At 38.3% G+C, this 11855-nt stretch overlaps 1 protein-coding gene across 5 annotated transcripts in view; it reads right to left on the bottom strand.

Annotated features, from left to right (window-relative positions):
• Positions 1–11855, bottom strand: part of KATNAL1 (katanin catalytic subunit A1 like 1) — a 95530-nt gene that overhangs the window by 42098 nt on the left and 41577 nt on the right. The gene's annotated exons all lie outside the window — the stretch shown is intronic.

Here is an 11855-nt window from a genome sequence, read left to right as displayed (position 1 = left end):
AAATACAAAAATTACCCGGGCGTGGTGGTGGGTGCCTGTAATCCTAGCTACTTGGGAGGCTGAGGCAGAGAATTGCTTGAACCTGGGAGGCAGAGGTTGCAGTGAGCTGAAATCGCACCATACACTCCAGCCTGGGCTACAGAGTGAGACTCTGTCTCAAAAAAAAAGGAAATCTGGAACTCTCTGGCTGCTCTGCTGCCAACAAGCCAGGGACAATGTGTTCTCTCATGTTTTATTTTACACTTTCTGTAGTATATAGAATGGCTAAAACGAGTGGTAGAGTCTGAGAGAGGATAAGAAAAAACATATACAGCTATTGAGATCCCAAATTTAATCTTACTATATAAGAAATACCAAATACCACATTAAATAAGAGCTCATGCACTCCTATTAAGATAGCCCTGAAGCTGGGAAACTTAAGATAGTTCAATAAGGATAAACAAATTCTAAAATCAAAAAGCTAAAGCACTCTCACTTGGCAAGGCTGAAATACAGTAAGACTGTTCAGTTTGAGAAAAATATGTGTATTAGTCTTTTAAATAAGAGGTTAAAATATTTGAATGCAACTCTTCCATGACCTAAGACCTCAGCCCTGTCAAAGACTAAGCTGACATTTGCACAGGAAAAGAAAATCAACAGTGGGTTAGTAAAAAAACCAGAATAGCACAAATTTCCACAAATGGGTTTAGAATTCTAAATCACAAGTTGGGTCAAATAGTTATTAAGATGTAAAAACTACTTTACAATAATTTAATATAATAAGATTAAAAAAAAATAAAAACAAAACCCAGCACTATAAATTAGCTATCATCAGAGACAAAATTCGTGGAGTAACTTAAGATTCAAATGACAGAACAAGATATTTCTTTAAAACAAGTCATTGATGATACAAAACAAGCCAATGAACATATTCTCTTGAGGTTCCATAGTTTATTGTATCTCTATGGTGGAAACACCTTATAATGGTGGGCTGCTACCCAAACTCATCTCAACTATGAGTTCGGTGACATGATGTTGAAATCTATCATACAGGTAGTATTTATATCACAGAACTAGCAAATGCTATAAATCAGGGCTTGATTTATTGTTTTCTTGACTGCCTAGATTTAGAAAAGTAACAGGGAAAATGTTAATAATGCAGACTAAACTTAAAAGCAAGTCATTTTTGCTGTTGTTACATTGTAAATAGCACAAAAAATCAGATTATTTTTCCAGTATTTGAAACTGCTCAAGTCACTGATCACTAAGTGAAGCACTAGCATATGTTTTTATTGTTTCACTATCATCTTATTCTTTAATGAAAACAAATTATCAACCAACATTCATGCCAACACTACATTACTCCATCATATGCAACCACTGGTTCGCCACAGACAGAAGCTTAACAAAAATCAGTAAAAGCATTCTGTGACAGTTCACTGGCTCTGTAAAATTTACAATCAAAAGTACTGGGTATTTGACTATTTGTAAATTACATAATCATCTTTTATATGCTTTTATATGAGATTTATAATGAGCTTGTGTGTGAATGTGTACATGTGTGTATATACACACAAATCTTTTTTCATAGAAGTAGTTATTAACATATACCACTGGCTAGATTATCATTATTCATCAAAAAAGTGCCCTTATAATTTGTGCACTTTTCTTCAATAAAAAGGTTTTTTATTAAGTCACTGTTCATTTGTATAATCAATCAATACCTCTCAGAAGAATACGTCAATCCAGTTTGCAACATCTCTCCATATCAGATATCCCTAGACATAACAAGTGGCCATTTATCATGAGAAGGCTTTCCTTCTCATGATAAATGGCCACTTGTTATGTATAATTCAATGAAATAAAGTCCTTTAACAACTTTAAAATGAATTCAGAGAATATAATTTACCCTAACTTAATCTGAATTCTATTGGGGTCTGTTGGGGGTGAATAGAGGAGGGACGGGGGGGGTAGGGAGGTTGAGGAGGGATAACCTGGGGAGAAATGTCAGATGTAGGTGACAGGGGGATGGAGGCAGCAAACCACATTGCCATGTATGTACCTATGCAACAGTCCTGCGTGTTCTGCTCGTGTACCTCAGAACCTAAAGTGCAATAAAATATATATAAAATAAATAAATGAACAAATAAATAAAATTTAATGTAAAAGTATGTATAGCTTTAATCATGAGATCTTAATGGCAGTTGTGCTCATTTTACTGAGTTGTTAAACCATAAAACTATAATCTTAACAATATTTGAAAATCAGAGTTTTATAAATTAAGGTTATAAAACAATAACATTTCTTCTACTCCCTGATACTTTACTTTTAGATTATACTTCTTAAATTTAAAAAATCCTTTTGTTACTTCTATGTATATTTCTATTTGACTCTTAGTGTAAATAGCAAAATAATAAATCCCATTTTCCCAGGTGCTATGGTCTGAATGTTTGTGTCCTTACAAAATTCATGTTGGTATCTAAGCCCCAACATGATGGTTATTAGGAGGCGGGGTTTTTGGAAAGTGATTAGGTCAATGAGGTTTCTGCCCTCATGAACAGAATTGGTATGCTAACAAATGATGCCCACCTGGCTAACATGGTGAAACCCCATGTCTACTAAAAAAATACAAAAATTAGCTGGGCATGGTGGCACGTGCCTATAGTCCCAGCTACTCAGGAGGCTGAGGTAGCACAATTGCTTGAACCCAGGAGGTGGAGGTTGCAGTGAGCCGAGATCATGCCATGGCACTCCAGCCTGGCGCCTGGTGACAGAGTCAGACTCTGTCTCAAAAAAAAAGTTGCCCAAGGGAGCCTGTTAGACCCTTCCATCCTGTGAGGACACAGCAGATATAAAATCTGCTAGTGGCTTGATCTTAGGCTTCACAGCCTCCAAAATTGTGAGAAATAAATTTCTATTACTTCTAAATTACCCAGTCTAAGTCACTCTATTATAGTAGGAAGAAGAGACCAGATGCATTGAAATAAAATAATATAGCTTAGAAGTTACTCAGGCCAGGGGCTACGTTTCATTAATGTTTGTATTTCTAACACCTAGAAGTTTTACTGACACAAAATGTACACTTAATAAAGATGTGTTCAATAAACAGAGTGCTAACTAGCCTTATAGATGACCCTGTGGACCTCAGGGGGGAAAATGATAAAGCCTCAACAACAGATCACTATGCAAAGTGACTGTTACTTACTGAAAAACAGCATTTTAAGCTTGGACCTAACCTGAAGCCTGTCAGTAACTTAAAAGACATAATCACTCTCAGAAAATAAATTGGTACTCTTAGAAGAAGATAGTAAGCATTTACAAATAAGAGACTGTATAGCCCAATGATTAAAAACTCAGGTATTTCAATTAGACAAGGTACAAATCCTAGTTCACCATCTATTTGCAGTTAAGACTTCAGTGTCTCAACTTCTTTACACATGAAACAGGAAAAATAATGCTGAGCTCAGAGGATTATGCAAGGATCAAATAAACCAATAAATGTAAAAAGCTTCAAAGGTGGCTTTTTTGGTAGAAAGCTCCAAAAAGGATAAGTATGCTCAAGGAAGACTAACATTTGCTACCACTGCTATTATTAGTTGTTCCATCATACAGTTCCCAACACCAAATTAAAAATCCAAAAATACACCAGGGACCTTAAGCAAGATATGTCTAACTTCTCTTATCCTCACTTTTTTATATCTATAAAGTTAAGTACATAGTTACAGTGCTGCAGAAGCTTTCAAAATTCTGACAAAGTAAAAATGCATTCTGGATCATAAGCTGGTATACATCAACATATATGCCTGTATGAATTAATTTCTATATATTTTTATAAATAATTTTTATCAAAATGATACTGTACTTATAGTCAATAAACTGAATTTTCTTTTCTATTCTGCTTCAATTTTAAAGCTGGTTGCAACACACAAAACCAATCCTAAGAAAAACAAATACAACAAACACCGGGGACTCCCATACCTCTTCTGAGGGTGCTTCCAAACAACGCTGATTTTCCTTTTTTCCTTTTTTTTTTTTTTTTTTGAGACCGAGTATCGCTCTGTCGCCCAGGCTAAACTGCAGTGGCAGGATCTCAGCTCATTGCAATCTCTGCCTCTCAGCTTCAAGAGATTCTCGTGCCTTAGCCTCCTGAGTAGCTGGGATTACATGCTACCAAGCCCAACTAATTTTTGTGTTTGTAGTAGAGACGGGGTTTCACTATGTTGCCCAGGCTAGTCTTGGAACTCCTGGGCTCAAGCTATTCACCTGCCTTAGCCTCCCAAAGTGCTGGGATTGTAGGTGTGAGCCACTGCCCCCATTCCCAACACTCATTTTCACATCAGCTTTTAGCAGAAGTAGATATCTATTAGTTTCACCTAAGCTGCCTCAAATCCTATCACAGCCTTCAATGAGTTTTATAAACTTCAGTATCCTAATGAATATTTGTGTAGTTAGGAAAACCATAACTGAGTCAAACATACTTTTCAAAGGCTAATGAAGTTTCCATGAGTTTGTTATTAAAAATTGTAGTCCCCTTTCCCAAAGGGTGGACTCAGAAAATATATATTTATCTCCAAACAACTGTGGAGTTAAATTTTCTCTTCTTACATAAAAGGCTTACTTTCTAGTGACATTCTGAGTACTTACATGTCAATGAAAGAGTAAGATTGAGATCCAAGATAGCCGAATAGGAACAGCTCTGGAGTGCAGTTTCCAGCAAAAGGAACACAGAGGGTGAGTGATCACTGCATTTCCAAACGAGTTTTTACACCCACAGACCAGGAGATTCCTGTGAAAAGCACCACGAGTTTCCAGCATGGCTGTTTCAGCCAGCGCTGTGGGTTCCCGCACAAAAACTCACACAAATCCGGGCGGCCATTTCAACAGGTGGCCAGAACGCCTGGGATACAGAGCCGCTCATTCAACTGAAAAAAAAAAGGGGGCCTGAAACAGGGAGCCAGGAGATCTGGCTCAGCGGGGCCCACCCCCACAAAGACCAGCAATCTGAAACACTCTGGACTGAGAGTTTTGCAGCAAGCACAGCTGGACCTAGGATAGTCCAGCTTGGTGGAGGGAAGAGCATCACCCATTGCCAAGGCAGTCCGCCACTACTAAGGCAGTCCGCCATTACCAAGGCAATCTGCCTTTTACTGAGGCAGTCTGCCATTACTGAGGCGGTTCTCCGTTACTGAGGAAGACCGTCATTACTGAGGCAGACCCCCATTACCAAGGCAGTTCTAACTATACCTTTGTAAACAAAACCTCAAGGAAGTTCACACAACAGCTGGGCAGAGCCCACAGTAGCTCAGTAACGACTCTGCTGGCAGACTGTGACCAGACTATCTCCTTGCTGGGCAGGGCATCTTTGTAAAAAGGCAGCAGCAAGTCAGGAATTTATAAATAAAGCCCCACCTTCCCAGGACAGAGCACCTGGAAAAAAAGGCGGTGATGCATTCCACTGCCACAGACATAAACGTACCTGCCCAGCAGCTCTGAATGGAACAACAGAGCTCCCAGCTCAGCACTTGAGCTCCTATAAGGGACAGACTGTCTCCTCAAGCAGCTCCCTGGCCCTTGTTGTCCAAAGAGATACCTCATAAAGGAGAGCTCAGGCTAACATCTGGCAGGTATCCTTCTGGGACAAAAATAACAGATGAAGAAACCGGCAGCAACCCTAACTGTTTTGCAGCCGCCACAGGTGACCCCAGGCAAACAGAGTCTGGAGTGGACTTCAGCAGTCCTACAGCAGAGGGGCCAGACTGTCAGAAGGAAAACTAAAAAACAGAAAGAAATAACTTGAACATCCACTCAGAGACTCCACCCGAAGTCACCAACTACAAAGACCACAGGTACATAAATCAACAAAGATGGGAAGAAACCAGTGCAAAAAGGATGAAAACACCAAAAACCAGAACACCTCTCCTCCTCCAAGGGGTCACAATTCCTCATCAGCAAGGGAACAAAGCTGGATGGAGAATGAGTTTGATGAACTGACAGAAACAGGCTTCAGAAGGTGGGTAATAACAAACTTCTCTGAGCTAAAAGAACATGTTTTAACCCAATGTAAAGAAACTAAGAACCTTGAAAAAAGGTCAGATAAAATGCTAATGAGAACAGACAGCTTAGAGTAGAATATAAATGACTTGATGGTGCTGAAAAACACAAGAGAACTTCATGAAGCATACAAAAGTTTCAACAGCCAAACTGAACAAGAAGAAACGATATCAGAGATTGAAGATCAACTCAATGAAATAAAATGAGAAGGCAAAATTAGAAAAAAAAATAAATGAACAAAACTAACAAGAAATATGGGATTATGTGAAAAGACCCAATCTACGTTTGATAGGTGTACCTGAATGTGATGAAGAGAATCAATCCAGCTGGAAAACACTCTTCAGGATATTATCCAGGAGAACTTCCCCAACCTACCAAGGCAGGCCAATATTCGAGTCCAGGAACCACAAAGATATTCCTTAAGAAGAGTGACCCTAAGGCACATAATCGTCAGATTCACCAGGAAAAAAATGAAGAAAAAAATGCTAAGGGCAGCCAGAGAGAAACGCTGGGTTACCCACAAAGGGAAGCCCATCAGACTCACAGCGGATCTCTTGGTAGAAACCCTACAAGCCAGAAGAGAGTGGGGGCCGACATTCAACATCCTTAAAGAAAAGAACTTTCAATCTAGAATTTCATATCCAGCCAAACTAAGCTTCATAAGCAAAGGAGAAATAAAATCCTTTACGAACAAGCAATTGCTGAAAGATTCCATCACCACCAGGCCTGCCTTACAAGAGCTCCTGAAAAAAGCACTAAACATAGAAAGGAACAACCAGTACCAGCCACCCCAAAAATGTACCAAATGGTAAATACCAACGACACAATGAAGAAACTGCATCAACTAACAGGCAAAACAACCAGCTAGCACCAAAATGGCAGGATCAAATTCACACATAGCAATATTAACCTTAAATATAAATGGGCTAAATGCCCCAATCAAAAGACACAGACTGGCAAATTGGATAAAAAGTCAAGATCCATCAGTGTGCTGTATTCAGGAAATCCATCTCACATGCAAGGACACACATAGGCTCAAAATAAAGGGATGGAGAAAGATTTACCAATCAAATGAAGAGCAAAAAAAATCAGGAGTTGCAATCCTAGTCTCTGATAAAATAGACTTTAAACCAACAAAGATCAAAAGAGACAAAGAAGGGTATTACATAATGGTAAAAGGATCAATGTAACAAGAAGAGCTAACGATCCTAAATATATACGCACCCAACACAGGAGCACCCAGATACATAACGCAAGTTCCTAACGACCTACAAAGAGGCTTAGACTCCCACACAATAATAGTGGGAGACTTTAACACTCCACTGTCAATATTAGACAGATCAACGAGACAGAAAATTAACAAGGATATCCAGGACTTTAACACAGATCTGGACCAACCAAACTTAATAGACATCTACAAAACTCTCCATTCCAAAACCACAGAACATACATTCTTCTCAGCACCACATCACACCTACTCTAAAATCTAATCACATAATTAGAAGTAAATCACTCCTCAGCAAATGCAAAAGAACAGAAATCATAACAAACAGTCTCTCAGATCATGGTGCAATCAAATTAGAACTCAGGATTAAGAAACTAACTCAAAACCGCAAACTTCATGGAAACTGAACAACTGGCTCTTGAATGTTGACTGGATAAACAATGAAATGAAGGCAGATATAAACATGTTCTTCAAAACCAAAGAGAATGAATACATAACGTACCAGAATATCGGGGACACATTTAAAGCAGTGTCTAGAGGGAAACTTATAGCAATAAATGCCCACATGAGAAGGAAGGAAAGATCTAAAAACCAACACCCTACCATCAAAATTGAAAGAGCTAGAGGAGCAAAGTCAAAAAAACTCAAAAGCTAGCAGAAGATAAGAAATAACTAAGATCAGAGCAGAACTGAAGAAGTTAAGAGACACAAAAAACCCTTCAAAAAAATCAATAAATTGAGGAGCTGGTTTTTTGAAAAGATCAACAAAATAGACTGTTAGCCAGACTAATAAAAAAGAAAAGAGAGAAGAATCTAATAGATGCAAAAAACAAAACAAAACAAAACAATAAAGGGGATATCACCACAGATTCCACAGAAATACGAACTACCATCACAAATTACTACAAACAACTCTATGCACATAAACCTGTAAACCTGGAAGAAAAGGATAAATTCCTGGACACTTGCACCCTCCCAAGCCTAAACCAGGAAGAAGTTGAAACCCTGAATAGACCAGTAATAAGGGCTGAAGTTGAGGCAGCAATTAATAGCCTATCAACCAAAAAAAGCCCAGGTCCAGATGGGTTCACAGCTGAATTCTACCAGACATACAAAGAGAAGCTGGTACCACTCCTTCTGAAACAATTCCAAACAATACAAAAAGAAGGAATCCTTTCCAAATCATTTTATGAGACCAACATCATCCCAATACCAAAATCCAGCAGAGACTCACCAAAAAAAGAAAACTTCAGGCCAATATCCATGGTGAACATAGCGCAAAAATCTTCAATAAAATACTGGCGAACAGATTGCAACAGCACATCAAAAAGCTTATCCATCACGACCAAGTAGGCTTCATCCTGGGGATACAAGGCTGGCTCAACATAAGCAAGTCTATAAAGGTAATCCACTCCATAAACAGAACCAAAGACAAAAACCACATGATCATCTCCATAGATGCGGAGAAGGCCTTTGACAAAATTCAACAGCCCTTTATGCTAAAAACTCTCAATAAACTAGGTATTGATGGAACGTATCTCAAAATAATAAAAGTTATTTACGACAAACCCATAGCCAATGTCATACTGAATGGGCAAAAACTGGAAGCATTCCCTTTGAAATGTGGCACTAGACAAGGATGCCCTCTCTCACCACTCCTATTCAATATAGTATTGGAAGTTCTAGCCAGAGCAATCAGGCAAGAAAAAGAAATTAAGGGTATTCAATTAAGAAAAGAGGAAGTCAAATTTTCTCTATTTGCAGACGATATGATTGTATATTTAGAAGACCCCATCGTCTCGGCCCAAAATCTCCTTAAACTGATAAGCAACTTCAGCAGTCTCAGGATACAAAATCAATGTGCAGAAATCACAAGCATTCCTATACACCAATAACAGACTAAAAGAGAACCAAATCAAGAGTGAACTCCCATTCACAACTGCTACGAAGAGAATAAAATATCTAGGAATACAACTAACAAAGGATGTAAAGGACCTCTTCAAGAACTGTGAACCACTGCTCAAGGAAATAAGAGAGGACACAAACAGAAGAAAAATATTCCATGCTCATGTTTAGGAAGAATCAATATTGTGAAAATGGCCATACTGCCCAAAGTAACGTATAGATTCAATGCTATCCCTATCAAGGTACCCATGTCTCTCTTCACAAAACTGAAAAAAACTACCTTAAACTTCATATGTAACTGAAAGAGAGCCTGTATAGCCAAGACAATCATAAGCAAAAAGAACAAAGCTGGAAGCATCACGCTACCTGACTTCAAATTATACTACAAGGCTATAGTAATCAAAACAGCATGGTACTGGTACAAAAACAGAGATATAAACCAATGGAATAGAACAGAGGCCTCAGAGGCAACGCCACACATCTACAACCATCTGATCTTTGACAAACCTGACAAAAACAAGCAATGGGGAAAGGATTCCCTGTTTAATAAATAGTGTTGGGATAAGTGGCTACCCATGTGCAGAAAGCAGAAACTGGACCCCTTCCTGACACCTTATACTAAAATTAACTCCAGATGGATTAAAGACTTAAACATAAGACCTAACACCATAAAAACCCTGGCAGAAAACACAGGCAAAACCATTCAGGACATAGGCATAGGCAAGGACTTCATTACTAAAACACGAAAAGCATTGGCAACAAAAGCCAAAATAGACAAATGGGACCTAATTAAATTCCAGAGCTTCTGTACAGCAAAAGAAACAATCATTAGAGCGAACCAGCAACCAACAGAATGAGAAAAAATTTTTACCATCTATCCATCTGACAAAGGGCTGATATCCAGAATCTACAAAGAACTAAAACAGATTTACAAGAAAAAAACAAACCCATTCAAAAGTGGGCAAAGGACATGAACAGACACTTTTCTAAAGAAGACATATTTGAGGCCAACAAACATATGAAAAAATGCTCATCACTGGTCATTAGAGAAATGCAAATCAAAACCACATTGAGATATCATCTCACACCAGTTAGAGTGGAGATCATTAAAAAATCTGGAGACAACAGATGCTGGAGAGGATATGGAGAAATAGGAATACTTTTACACTGTTGGTGGGAGTGTAAATTAGTTCAACCATTGTGGAAGACAGTGAAGCTCAAGGACCTAGAAACAGAAATTCCATTTGACCCAGCAATCCCATTACTGGGTATATATCCAAAGGATTATAAATCATTCTATTATAAAGACACATGTACACATATGTTCATTGCGGCACTGTTTACAATAGCAAAGACCTGGAACCAACCCAAATGCCCATCGATGATAGACTGGACAAGGAAAATGTGGCACATATGCACCATGGAATTCTATGCAGCCATAAAAAACAATGAGTTTGTGTCCTTTGTAGGGACATGGATGAATCTGTAAACCAACATTCTCAGCAAACTGATACAAGAACAGAAAATCAAATACCATATGTTCTCGCTGATAGGCAGGTGCTGAACAATGGGAACACATGGACACAGGGAGGGGAGCATCACATACTGGGGTCTGTTGAGGGGGTCTAGGGGAGGGACAGCAGCGGGTAGGGAGGTTGGGGAGGGATAACATGGGGAGAAATGCCACATATAGGTGACAGGCGGATGGAGGCAGCAAACCACATTGCTACATCATCTGCACATGTACCCCAGAACCTAAAGTACAATAAAAATAATAAAAAATAACTAAGATTTAGAAAATCATTTGAAAACATTATAAATGAAAGACAATTTATAAATTCCAGAAAAAATGTAATTGACATTCAAAAAATGCTGCTTATTTTGTTCTTTGCTTAACAGTCACGTTAAAAAACCCACATTTAATTGTTCTGGATTTCTTCTGGTAAATCCAAACCAGACTTTTCATCTAGCTCAGTAGGCAGGGATACTACATAATATGAAAAATCTTAAGGTAAATAAGAAAAAGATATGTGACTTCACAAATTCCATTCTTCCAGTCTCCATCTCTTACTGTAAGACCTTGGCAAGTTTTAGCTCTCTGTACCACAGTTTCTTCCTCGTAAGGTGGAGATAGTAAGACACCTACTTCCCGGGATTATTTCATGAATTACTGTTTAATCACTTTGAACAGTGCCTAGCAAAGCAGCATCCAGTAAACCATGAGCATGGTTCCTCTCTTATGTAAACTCAAGACAGAAAGTTGCTCACCCTGTTCTAAAGGTTTATCTAAAAGCTACTAGCAAAGTGGGGGTTGGATTTCAGCCCCTACTTTATTCTGTGTAATGCAAACCAACATTAGCTGCATAAAATGAAGAAAAGAAACAAAAATGATATTTAAGATACAGAATTTCAAGTATCCACTTATGTGGCTTTTGATAATGGAAGGGAACAAATTTGAAAAGTTAATGTATTTATTACTACCCTTCAGTAATCACAAAAAGGATCTGAAACGGAATCACTTGCAGTTTCACAGCATAAAAGCTCTCCCACAAATTACAAATATTAAAAAAATGTAATTCATTTTCAGTGTAATATTGAGGCAGGCAGGTAAAAGTCTTTGAACTATCTCAGAAATACTCAGAAAACATCAATTTTATTGTACCATGGTCCATGTATTATGGATATAAGACCTAGG

Source organism: Cebus imitator, unplaced genomic scaffold (assembly GCF_001604975.1).
Source record: "Cebus imitator isolate Cc_AM_T3 unplaced genomic scaffold, Cebus_imitator-1.0 Scaffold103, whole genome shotgun sequence".
Taxonomy (NCBI): domain Eukaryota; kingdom Metazoa; phylum Chordata; class Mammalia; order Primates; family Cebidae; genus Cebus; species Cebus imitator.
This window is presented reverse-complemented; position numbering and strand designations above follow the sequence as displayed.